This window comes from Melospiza melodia, assembly GCF_035770615.1.
Source record: "Melospiza melodia melodia isolate bMelMel2 chromosome 7 unlocalized genomic scaffold, bMelMel2.pri SUPER_7_unloc_2, whole genome shotgun sequence".
Taxonomy (NCBI): domain Eukaryota; kingdom Metazoa; phylum Chordata; class Aves; order Passeriformes; family Passerellidae; genus Melospiza; species Melospiza melodia.
Genome location: NW_026948498.1, coordinates 1,378,825 through 1,390,999, shown reverse-complemented (window position 1 = coordinate 1,390,999; position 12,175 = coordinate 1,378,825).

Sequence of the window (12,175 nt, the reverse complement as noted above, 5' to 3'; positions counted from 1 at the left end):
TGGCAGGCGAGTTTTGTTTTCCAGGGAAAAGTGCCGTTGTTTGTGTTTGGTGGACTGTGGCTGGGAGTGGCTGGCCGGCTCCTTAGAATCCACGATACGCAGGATGGTTCCCAGACCAGAGGTGGCACCAGTTCCAAGTCGGGCTGGTTTGATAGTACCAAATGGCACCTGCAATCTGCCATCCAGAAGCGGGCCAGCTTACTTGTGTTTGCCAGGGAAACGGGCCGAGGTTTTTTCTGGGGGCCTATGGCTGGGAGTGACCGGCTGGCTCCTGAAAAGCTACGATAGGCAGGATGGTTACCAGACACAAGGTGGCACCAGTGCCAAGTTGGGCTGATTTGATAGTACCAAGCGGCTCCTGCAATCTGCCATCAAAAAGTTGGCAGGCGAGTTTTGTTTTCCAGGGAAAAGCGCCGTTGTTTGTGTTTGGGGGCCTGTGGCTGGGAGTGGCCGGCTGGCTAATTAGAATCCACGATACGCATGATGGTTCCCAGACCAGAGGTGGCACCAGTGCCAAGTCAGGCGAGTTTGATGGTGCAAAGTGGCTCCTGCAATCTGCCATCCAGAAGCGGGGCAGCTTACTTTTGTTTGCCAGGGAAAAGGGCCGAGGTTTTTTTCTGAGGGCCTATGGCTGGGAGTGACCGGCTGGCTCCTGAAAAGCTACGATAGGCAGGATGGTGACCAGACCCATGGTGGCACCAGTGCCAAGTTGGGCTGGTTTGATAGTACCAAGTGGCTCACACAATCTGCCATCAAAAAGTTGGCAGGCGAGTTTTGTTTTCCAGGGAAAAGCGCCATTGTGTTTGGGGGCCTGTGGCTGGGAGTGGCCGGCTGGCTCCTTGGAATCCACGATACGCAGCATGGTTCCCAGACCCATGGTGGCACCAGTGCCAAGTTGGGCTGGTTTGATAGTACCAAGTGGTTCCTGCAATCTGCCATCCAGAAGCGGGGCAGCTTACTTTTTTTTGCCAGGGAAAAGGGCCGAGGTTTGTGTCTGGGGGCCTATGGCTTGGAGTGACCGGTTAGTTCATGAAAAGCTACGATAGGCAGGATGGTGACCAGACCCATGGTGACACCAGTGCCAAGTTGGGCTGGTTTGATAGTACCAAGGGGCTCCTGCAATCTGCCATCAAAATGTTGGCAGGCGAGTTTTGTTTTCCAGGGAAAAGCGCCGTTGTTTGTTTTTGGGGGCCTGTGGCTGGGAGTGGCCGGCTGGCTCCTTAGAATCCACGATACGCAGGATGGTTCCCAGGCCCAAGGTGGCACCAGTGCCAAGTCGGGCTGGTTTGATAGTACCAAGTGCTTCCTGCAATCTGCCATCCAGAAGCGGGGTAGCTCACTTTTGTTTGCCAGGGAAACGGGCCGAGCTTTGTGTCTGGGGGCCTATGGCTGGGAGTGACCGGCTGGCTCCTGAAAAGCTACGATAGGCAGGATGGTGACCAGACCCATGGTGGCACCAGTGCCAAGTTGGGCTGGTTTGATAGTACCAAGTGGCTCCTGCAATCTGCCATCAAAATGTTGGCAGGCGAGTTTTGTTTTCCAGGGAAAAGCGCCGTTGATTGTGTTTGGGGGCCTGTGGCTGGGAGTGGCCGGCTGGCTCCTTAGAAACCAGGATACGCAGGATGGTTCCCAGACCCAAGCTGGCACCAGTGCCATGTTGGGCTGGTTTGATAGTACCAATTGTTTCCTGCAATCTGCCATCCAGAAGCGGGGCAGCTTACTTTCTTTTGTCAAGGAAACGGGCCGTGGTTTGTGTCTGGGGGCCTATGGCTGGGACTGACTGGCTCGGTCGTGAAAAGCTACGATAGGCAGGATGGTTACCAAACCCATGGTGGCACCAGTGCCAAGTCGGGCTTGTTTGATAGTACCAAGTGGCTCCTGCAATCTGCCATCCAGAAGCGGGGCAGCTTACTTTTGTTTGCCAGGGAAACGGGCCGAGGTTTGTGTCTGGGGGCCTATGGCTGGGTGTGACCGGCTGGCTCCTGAAAAGCTACGATAGGCAGGATGGTGACCAGACCCATGGTGGCACCAGTGCCAAGTTGGGCTGGTTTGATAGTACCAAGTGGCTCCTGCAATCTGCCATCAAAAAGTTGGCAGGTGAGTTTTGTTTTCCAGGGAAAAGCGCCGTTGATTTTGTTTGGGGGCCTGTGGCTGGGAGTGGCCGGCTGGCTCCTTAGAAACCAGGATACGCAGGATGGTTCCCAGACCCAAGCTGGCACCAGTGCCAAGTTGGGCTGGTTTGATAGTACCAAGTGGTTCCTGCAATCTGCCATCCAGAAGCGGGGCAGCTTACTTTCTTTTGTCAAGGAAACGGGCCGTGGTTTGTGTCTGGGGGCCTATGGCTGGGACTGACTGGCTCGGTCGTGAAAAGCTACGATAGGCAGGATGGTTACCAGACCCATGGTGGCACCAGTGCCAACTTGGGCTGGTTTGATAGTACCAAGTGGCTGCTGCAATCTGCCATCTAAAAGCGGGGTAGCTGAGTTTTGCTTGCCAGAGAAAAGGGCTGTGGTATGTGTTTGGGTCCTGTGGCTGGCAGTGGCCGGCTGGCTCCTGAAATTCCATGATACGCAGCATGGTTCCCAGACCCAAGGTGGCACCAGTGCCAAGTAGGGCTGGTTTGACAGAGTCAAGCGCCTCCTGCAATCTCCCATCCAGAAGTGGGGCAGCTGAGTGTTTTTTGCCTGAGAATCGCGCCGTTGTTTTTGATTGGGGTCTGTGGCCGAGAGTGGTCGGCTGGCTCCTGACAATCCACAATACGCAGGATGGTTCACAGACCCAAGGTGGCACCAGTGCCAAGTCGGGCTGGTTTGATAGTACCAAGTGGCTCCTGCAATGTGCCATCCAGAAGCGGGGCAGCTGAGTTTTGTTTGCCAGAGAAAAGGGCCGTGGTTTGTTTTTGGGGGCATATGGCTGGGAGTGACGTGCTGGCTCCTGAAAATGCTCGATACGCAGGATGGTGACCAGACCCAAGGTGGCACCAGTGCCAAGTTGTGCTGTTTTTGTAGTACCAAGTGCGTCCTGCAATTTGCCATCCAGAAGAGGGGCAGTTGAGTTTTGTTTGCCAGAGAAAAGGGCCGTGGTTTGTGTTTGAGGGCATATGGCTGAGAGTGGCCGGCTGACCCCTGAAAATCCACAATAGGCAGGATGGTGACCAGACCCATGGTGGCACCAGTGCCAAGTTGGGCTGGTTTGATAGTACCAAGTGGCTCCTGCAATCTGCCATCAAAAAGTTGGCAGGCGAGTTTTGTTTTCCAGGGAAAAGCGCCGTTGTTTGTGTTTGGGGGCCTGTGGCTGGGAGTGGCCGGCTGGCTTATTATAATCCACGATACGCAGGATGGTTCCCAGACCAGAGGTGGCATCAGTGACCTGTCGGGCTAGTTTGATGGTGCAAAGTGGCTCCTGCAATCTGCCATCCAGAAGCGGGGCAGCTTACTTTTGTTTGCCAGGGAAACGGGCTGAGGTTTTTGTATGGGGGCCTATGGCTGTGTGTGACTGGCTGGCTCCTGAAAAGCTACGATAGGCAGGACGGTTACCAGACCCATGGTGGCACCAGTGCCAAGTTGGGCTGATTTGATAGTACCAAGTGGCTCCTGCAATCTGCCATCAAAAAGTTGGCAGGCGAGTTTTGTTTTCCAGGGAAAAGCGCCGTTGTTTGTGTTTGGGGGCCTGTGGCTGGGAGTGGCCGGCTGGCTCCTTAGAATCCACAATACGCAGGATGGTTCCCAGACCAGAGGTGGCACCAATACCAAGTCGGGCTGGTTTGATAGTACCAAGTGGCTCCTGCAATCTGCCATCCAGAAGCGGGGCAGCTTACTTTTGTTTGCCAGGGAAAGGGGCCGAGGTTTGTGTGTCGGGGCCTATGGCTGGGAGTGACCGGCTGGCTCCTGAAAAGCTACGATAGGCACGATGGTGACCAGACCCATGGTGGCACCAGTGCCAAGTTGGGCTGGTTTGATAGTACCAAGTGGCTCACACAATCTGCCATCAAAAAGTTGGCAGGCGAGTTTTGTTTTCCCGGGAAAAGGGCCATTGTGTTTGGGGGCCTCTGGCTGGGAGTGGCCGGCTGGCTCCTTGGAATCCACGATACGCAGCATGGTTCCCAGACCCAAGGTGGCACCAGTGCCAAGTTGGGCTGGTTTGATAGTACCAAGTGGTTCCTGCAATCTGCCATCCAGAAGCGGGGCAGCTTACTTTTGTTTGCCAGGGAAAAGGGCCGAGGTTTGTGTCTGGGGGCCTATGGCTGGGAGTGACCGACTAGGTCCTGAAAAGCTACGGTAGGCAGGATGGTGACCAGACCCATGGTGGCACCAGTGCCAAGTTGGGCTGGTTTGATAGTACCAAGTGGCTCCTGCAATCTGCCATCAAAATGTTGGCAGGCGAGTTTTGTTTTCCAGGGAAAAGCGCCGTTGATTGTGTTTGGGGGCCTGTGGCTGGGAGTGGCCGGCTGGCTCCTTAGAAACCAGGATACGCAGGATGGTTCCCAGACCCAAGCTGGCACCAGTGCCAAGTTGGGCTGGTTTGAGATTACCAAGTGTTTCCTGCAATCTCCCATCCAGAAGCGGGGCAGCTTACTTTCTTTTGTCAAGGAAACGGGCCGTGGTTTGTGTCTGGGGGCCTATGGCTGGGAGTGACCGGCTCGGTCGTGAAAAGCTACGATAGGCAGGATGGTTACCAGACCCATGGTGGCACCAGTGCCAAGTTGGGCTGGTTTGATAGTACCAAGTGGCTGCTGCAATCTGCCATCTAAAAGCGGGGTAGCTGAGTTTTGCTTGCCAGAGAAAAGGGCTGTGGTATGTGTTTGGGTCCTGTGGCTGGCAGTGGCCGGCTGGCTCCTGAAATTCCATGATACGCAGCATGGTTCCCAGACCCAAGGTGGCACCAGTGCCAAGTAGGGCTGGTTTGACAGAGTCAAGAGCCTCCTGCAATCTCCCATCCAGAAGTGGGGCAGCTGAGTTTTTTTTGCCTGTGTATCGGGCCGTTGTTTTTGATTGGGGTCTGTGGCCGAGAGTGGTCGGCTGGCTCCTGACAACCCACAATACGCAGGATGGTTCACAGACCCAAGGTGGCACCAGTGCCAAGTCGGGCTGGTTTGATAGTACCAAGTGGCTCCTGCAATCTGCCATCCAGAAGCGGGGCAGCTGAGTTTTGTTTGCCAGAAGAAAGGGCCGTGGTTTATTTTTGGGGGCCTATGGCTGGGAGTGGCCGGCTGAGCCCTGAAAATGCCCGATACGCAGGATGGTGACCAGAACCAAGGTGGCACCAGTGCCAAGTTGGGCTGTTTTTGACGTACCAAGTGCGTCCTGCAATTTGCCATCCAGAAGAGGGGCAGTTGAGTTTTGTTTGCCAGAGAAAAGGGCCGTGGTTTGTGTCTGAGGGCATATGGCTGAGAGTAGCCGGCTGACCCCTGAAAATCCAAAATAGGCAGGATGGTTCCCAGAGCCACGGTGGCACCAGTGCCAAGTCGGGCTGGTTGGATAATACTAAATAGCTCCTGCAATTTGCCATCCAGAAGCGGGGCAGCTTAATTTTGTTTGCCAGGGAAACGAGCCGAGGTTTGTGTCTGGGGGCCTATGGCTGGGAGTCACCGGCTGGCTCCTGAAAAGCTACGATAGGCAGGATGTTGACCAGACCCATGGTGGCACCAGTGCCAAGTTGGGCTGGTTTGATAGTACCAAGTGGCTCCTGCAATCTGCCATCAAAAAGTTGGCAGGCGAGTTTTGTTTTCCAGGGAAAAGCGCCGTTGTTTGTGTTTGGGGGCCTGTGGCTGGGAGTGGCCGGCTGGCTAATTAGAATCCACGATACGCAGGATGGTTCCCCGACCAGAGGTGGCACCAGTGCCAAGTCGGGCGAGTTTGATGGTGCAAAGTGTCTCCTGCAATCTGCCATCTAGAAGCGGGGCAGCTTACTTTTGTTTGCCAGGGAAACGGGCGGAGGTTTTTTCTGGGGGCCTATGGCTGGGAGTGACCGGCTGGCTCCTGAAAAGCTACGATAGGCAGGATGGTGACCAGACCCATGGTGGCACCAGTGCCAAGTTGGGCTGGTTTGATAGTACCAAGTGGCTCCTGCAATCTGCCATCAAAAAGTTGGCAGGCGAGTTTTGTTTTCCAGGGAAAAGCGCCAATGTGTTTGGGGGCCTGTGGCTGGGAGTGGCCGGCTGGCTCCTTGGAATCCACGATACGCAGCATGGTTCCCAGACCCAAGGTGGCACCAGTGCCAAGTTGGGCTGGTTTGATACTACCAAGTGGTACCTGCAATCTGCCATCCAGAAGCGGGGCAGCTTACTTTTGTTTGCCAGGGAAAAGGGCCGAGGTTTGTGTCTCGGGGCCTATGGCTTGGAGTGACCGGTTAGGTCATGAAAAGCTACGATAGGCAGGATGGTGACCAGACCCATGGTGGCACCAGTGCCAAGTTGGGCTGGTTTGATAGTACCAAGTGGCTGCTGCAATCTGCCATCTAAAAGCGGGGTAGCTGAGTTTTGCTTGCCAGAGCAAAGGGCTGTGGTATGTGTTTGGGTCCTGTGGCTGGCAGTGGCCGGCTGGCTCCTGAAATTCCATGATACGCAGCATGGTTCCCAGACCCAAGGTGGCACCAGTGCCAAGTAGGGCTGGTTTGACAGAGTCAAGCGCCTCCTGCAATCTCCCATCCAGAAGTGGGGCAGCTGAGTTTTTTTTGCCTGTGAAACGGGCCGTTGTTTTTGATTGGGGTCTGGGGCCGAGAGTGGTCGGCTGGCTCCTGACAATCCACAATACGCAGGATGGTTCACAGACCCAAGGTGGCACCAGTGCCAAGTCGGGCTGGTTTGATAGTACCAAGTGGCTCCTGCAATCTGCCATCCAGAAGCGGGGCAGCTGAGTTTTGTTTGCCAGAGGAAAGGGCCGTGGTTTATTTTTGGGGGCATACGGCTGGGAGTGACCTGCTGGCTCCTGAAAATGCTCGATACGCAGGATGGTGACCAGACCCAAGGTGGCACCAGTGCCAAGTCGGGCTAGTTTGATGGTGAAATGTGGCTCCTGCAATCTGCCATGAAAAAGTTGGCAGGCGAGTTTTGTTTTCCAGGGAAAAGTGCCGTTGTTTGTGTTTGGTGGCCTGTGGCTTGGAGTGGCCGGCTGGCCCCTTAGAATCCACGATACGCAGGATGGTTCCCAGACCAGAGGTGGCACCAGTGCCAAGTCGGGCTGGTTTGATAGTAGCAAGTGGCTCCTGCAATCTGCCATCCAGAAGCGGGGTAGCTTACTTTTGTTTGCCAGGGAAACGGGCTGAGGTTTTTGTATGGGGGCCTATGGCTGTGTGTGACTGGCTGGCTCCTGAAAAGCTACGATAGGCAGGACGGTTACCAGACACAAGGTGGGACCAGTGCCAAGTTGGGCTGATTTGATAGTACGAAGCGGCTCCTGCAATCTGCCATCAAAAAGTTGGCAGGCGAGTTTTGTTTTCCAGGGAAAAGCGCCGTTGTTTGTGTTTGGGGGCCTGTGGCTGGGAGTGGCCGGCTGGCTCCTTAGAATCCGCAATACGCAGGATGGTTCCCAGACCAGAGGTGGCACCAATACCAAGTCGGGCTGGTTTGATAGTACCAAGTGGCTCCTGCAATCTGCCATCAAAAAGTTGGCAGGCGAGTTTTGTTTTCCCGGGAAAAGGGCCATTGTGTTTGGGGGCCTCTGGCTGGGAGTGGCCGGCTGGCTCCTTGGAATCCACGATACGCAGCATGGTTCCCAGACCCAAGGTGGCACCAGTTCCAAGTTGGGCTGGTTTGATAGTACCAAGTGGTTCCTGCAATCTGCCATCCAGAAGCGGGGCAGCTTACTTTTGTTTGCCAGGGAAAAGGGCCGAGGTTTGTGTCTGGGGGCCTATGGCTGGGAGTGACCGACTAGGTCCTGAAAAGCTACGGTAGGCAGGATGGTGACCAGACCCATGGTGGCACCAGTGCCAAGTTGGGCTGGTTTGATAGTACCAAGTGGCTCCTGCAATTACCATCAAAAAGTTGGCAGGCGAGTTTTGTTTTCCAGGGAAACGCGCCGTTGTTTTTGTTTGGGGGCCTGTGGATGGGAGTGGCCGGCTGGCTAATTAGAATCCACGATACCAGGATGGTTCCCAGACCAGAGGTGGCACCAGTGCCAAGTCGGGCTAGTTTGATGGTGCAAAGTGGCTCCTGCAATCTGCCATTAAAAAGTTGGCAGGCCAGTTTTGTTGTCCAGGGAAAAGCGCTGTTGTTTGTGTTTGGTGGCCTGTGGCTGGGAGTGGCCGGCTGGCTCCTTAGAATCCACGATACGCAGCATGGTTCCCAGACCAGAGGTGGCACCAGTTCCAAGTCGGGCTGGTTTGATAGTAGCAAGTGGCTCCTGCAATCTGCCATCCAGAAGCGGGGTAGCTTACTTTTGTTTGCCAGGGATACGGGCCGAGGTTTGTGTCTGGGGGCCTATGGCTGGGAGTGACTGGCTGACTCTTGAAAAGCTACAATAGGCAGGATGGTGACCAGACCCAAGGTGGCACCAGTGCCAAGTTGGGCTGATTTGATAGTACGAAGCGGCTCCTGCAATCTGCCATCAAAAAGTTGGCAGGCGAGTTTTGTTTTCCAGGGAAAAGCGCCGTTGTTTGTGTTTGGGGGCCTGTGGCTGGGAGTGGCCGGCTGGCTAATTAGAATCCACGATACGCAGGATGGTTCCCAGACCCAAGGTGGCACCAGTGCCATGTCGGGCGAGTTTGATGGTACCAAGTGGCTCCTGCAATCTGCCATCTAGAAGCGGGGCAGCTTACTTTTGTTTGCCAGGGAAACGGGCGGAGGTTTTTTCTGTGGGCCTATGGCTGGGAGTGACCGGCTGGCTCCTGAAAAGCTACGATAGGCAGGATGGTGACCAGACCCATGGTGGCACCAGTGCCAAGTTGGGCTGGTTTGATAGTACCAAGTGGCTCACACAATCTGCCATCAAAAAGTTGGCAGGCGAGTTTTGTTTTCCAGGGAAAAGCGCCAATGTGTTTGGGGGCCTGTGGCTGGGAGTGGCCGGCTGGCTCCTTGGAATCCACGATACGCAGCATGGTTCCCAGACCCAAGGTGGCACCAGTGCCAAGTTGGGCTGGTTTGATACTACCAAGTGGTACCTGCAATCTGCCATCCAGAAGCGGGGCAGCTTACTTTTGTTTGCCAGGGAAAAGGGCCGAGGTTTGTGTCTCGGGGCCTATGGCTTGGAGTGACCGGTTAGGTCATGAAAAGCTACGATAGGCAGGATGGTGACCAGACCCATGGTGGCACCAGTGCCAAGTTGGGCTGGTTTGATAGTACCAAGTGGCTGCTGCAATCTGCCATCTAAAAGCGGGGTAGCTGAGTTTTGCTTGCCAGAGAAAAGGGCTGTGGTATGTGTTTGGGTCCTGTGGCTGGCAGTGGCCGGCTGGCTCCTGAAATTCCATGATACGCAGCATGGTTCCCAGACCCAAGCTGGCACCAGTGCCAAGTAGGGCTGGTTTGACAGAGTCAAGCGCCTCCTGCAATCTCCCATCCAGAAGTGGGGCAGCTGAGTTTTTTTTGCCTGTGAATCGGGCCGTTGTTTTTGATTGGGGTCTGTGGCCGAGAGTGGTCGGCTGGCTCCTGTCAATCCACAATACGCAGGATGGTTCACAGACCCAAGGTGGCACCAGTGCCAAGTCGGGCTGGTTTGATAGTACCAAGTGGCTCCTGCAATCTGCCATCCAGAAGCGGGGCAGCTGAGTTTTGTTTGCCAGAGAAAAGGGCCGTGGTTTGTTTTTGGGGGCATATGGCTGGGAGTGGCCTGCTGGCTCCTGAAAACGCTCGATACGCAGGATGGCGACCAGACCCAAGGTGGCACCAGTGCCAAGTTGTGCTGTTTTTGTAGTACCAAGTGCGTCCTGCAATTTGCCATCCAGAAGAGGGGCAGTTGAGTTTTGTTTGCCAGAGAAAAGGGCCGTGGTTTGTGTTTGAGGGCATATGGCTGAGAGTGGCCGGCTGACCCCTGAAAATCCACAATAGGCAGGATGGCACCAGTGCCAAGTCGGGCTGGTTTGATAGTACTAAATAGCTCCTGCAATCTGCCATCCAGAAGCGGGGCAGCTTAATTTTGTTTGCCAGGGAAACTAGCCGAGGTTTTTGTCTGGGGGCCTATTGCTGGGAGTGACCGGCTGTCTCCTGAAAAGCTACGATAGGCAGGATGGTGACCAGACCAGAGGTGGCACCAGTGCCAAGTCGGGCTAGTTTGATGGTGAAAAGTGGCTCCTGCAATCTGCCATGAAAAAGTTGGCAGGCGAGTTTTGTTTTCCAGGGAAAAGTGCCGTTGTTTGTGTTTGGTGGACTGTGGCTGGGAGTGGCTGGCCGGCTCCTTAGAATCCACGATACGCAGGATGGTTCCCAGACCAGAGGTGGCACCAGTTCCAAGTCGGGCTGGTTTGATAGTACCAAATGGCACCTGCAATCTGCCATCCAGAAGCGGGGCAGCTTACTTGTGTTTGCCAGGGAAACGGGCCGAGGTTTTTTCTGGGGGCCTATGGCTGGGAGTGACCGGCTGGCTCCTGAAAAGCTACGATAGGCAGGATGGTTACCAGACACAAGGTGGCACCAGTGCCAAGTTGGGCTGATTTGATAGTACCAAGCGGCTCCTGCAATCTGCCATCAAAAAGTTGGCAGGCGAGTTTTGTTTTCCAGGGAAAAGCGCCGTTGTTTGTGTTTGGGGGCCTGTGGCTGGGAGTGGCCGGCTGGCTAATTAGAATCCACGATACGCAGGATGGTTCCCAGACCAGAGGTGGCACCAGTGCCAAGTCAGGCGAGTTTGATGGTGCAAAGTGGCTCCTGCAATCTGCCATCCAGAAGCGGGGCAGCTTACTTTTGTTTGCCAGGGAAAAGGGCCGAGGTTTTTTTCTGAGGGCCTATGGCTGGGAGTGACCGGCTGGCTCCTGAAAAGCTACGATAGGCAGGATGGTGACCAGACCCATGGTGGCACCAGTGCCAAGTTGGGCTGGTTTGATAGTACCAAGTGGCTCACACAATCTGCCATCAAAAAGTTGGCAGGCGAGTTTTGTTTTCCAGGGAAAAGCGCCATTGTGTTTGGGGGCCTGTGGCTGGGAGTGGCCGGCTGGCTCCTTGGAATCCACGATACGCAGCATGGTTCCCAGACCCATGGTGGCACCAGTGCCAAGTTGGGCTGGTTTGATAGTACCAAGTGGTTCCTGCAATCTGCCATCCAGAAGCGGGGCAGCTTACTTTTTTTTGCCAGGGAAAAGGGCCGAGGTTTGTGTCTGGGGGCCTATGGCTTGGAGTGACCGGTTAGTTCATGAAAAGCTACGATAGGCAGGATGGTGACCAGACCCATGGTGGCACCAGTGCCAAGTTGGGCTGGTTTGATAGTACCAAGGGGCTCCTGCAATCTGCCATCAAAATGTTGGCAGGCGAGTTTTGTTTTCCAGGGAAAAGCGCCGTTGTTTGTTTTTGGGGGCCTGTGGCTGGGAGTGGCCGGCTGGCTCCTTAGAATCCACGATACGCAGGATGGTTCCCAGGCCCAAGGTGGCACCAGTGCCAAGTCGGGCTGGTTTGATAGTACCAAGTGCTTCCTGCAATCTGCCATCCAGAAGCGGGGTAGCTCACTTTTGTTTGCCAGGGAAACGGGCCGAGGTTTGTGTCTGGGGGCCTATGGCTGGGAGTGACCGGCTGGCTCCTGAAAAGCTACGATAGGCAGGATGGTGACCAGACCCATGGTGGCACCAGTGCCAAGTTGGGCTGGTTTGATAGTACCAAGTGGCTCCTGCAATCTGCCATCAAAATGTTGGCAGGCGAGTTTTGTTTTCCAGGGAAAAGCGCCGTTGATTGTGTTTGGGGGCCTGTGGCTGGGAGTGGCCGGCTGGCTCCTTAGAAACCAGGATACGCAGGATGGTTCCCAGACCCAAGCTGGCACCAGTGCCATGTTGGGCTGGTTTGATAGTACCAATTGGTTCCTGCAATCTGCCATCCAGAAGCGGGGCAGCTTACTTTCTTTTGTCAAGGAAACGGGCCGTGGTTTGTGTCTGGGGGCCTATGGCTGGGACTGACTGGCTCGGTCGTGAAAAGCTACGATAGGCAGGATGGTTACCAAACCCATGGTGGCACCAGTGCCAAGTCGGGCTTGTTTGATAGTACCAAGTGGCTCCTGCAATCTGCCATCCAGAAGCGGGGCAGCTTACTTTTGTTTGCCAGGGAAAC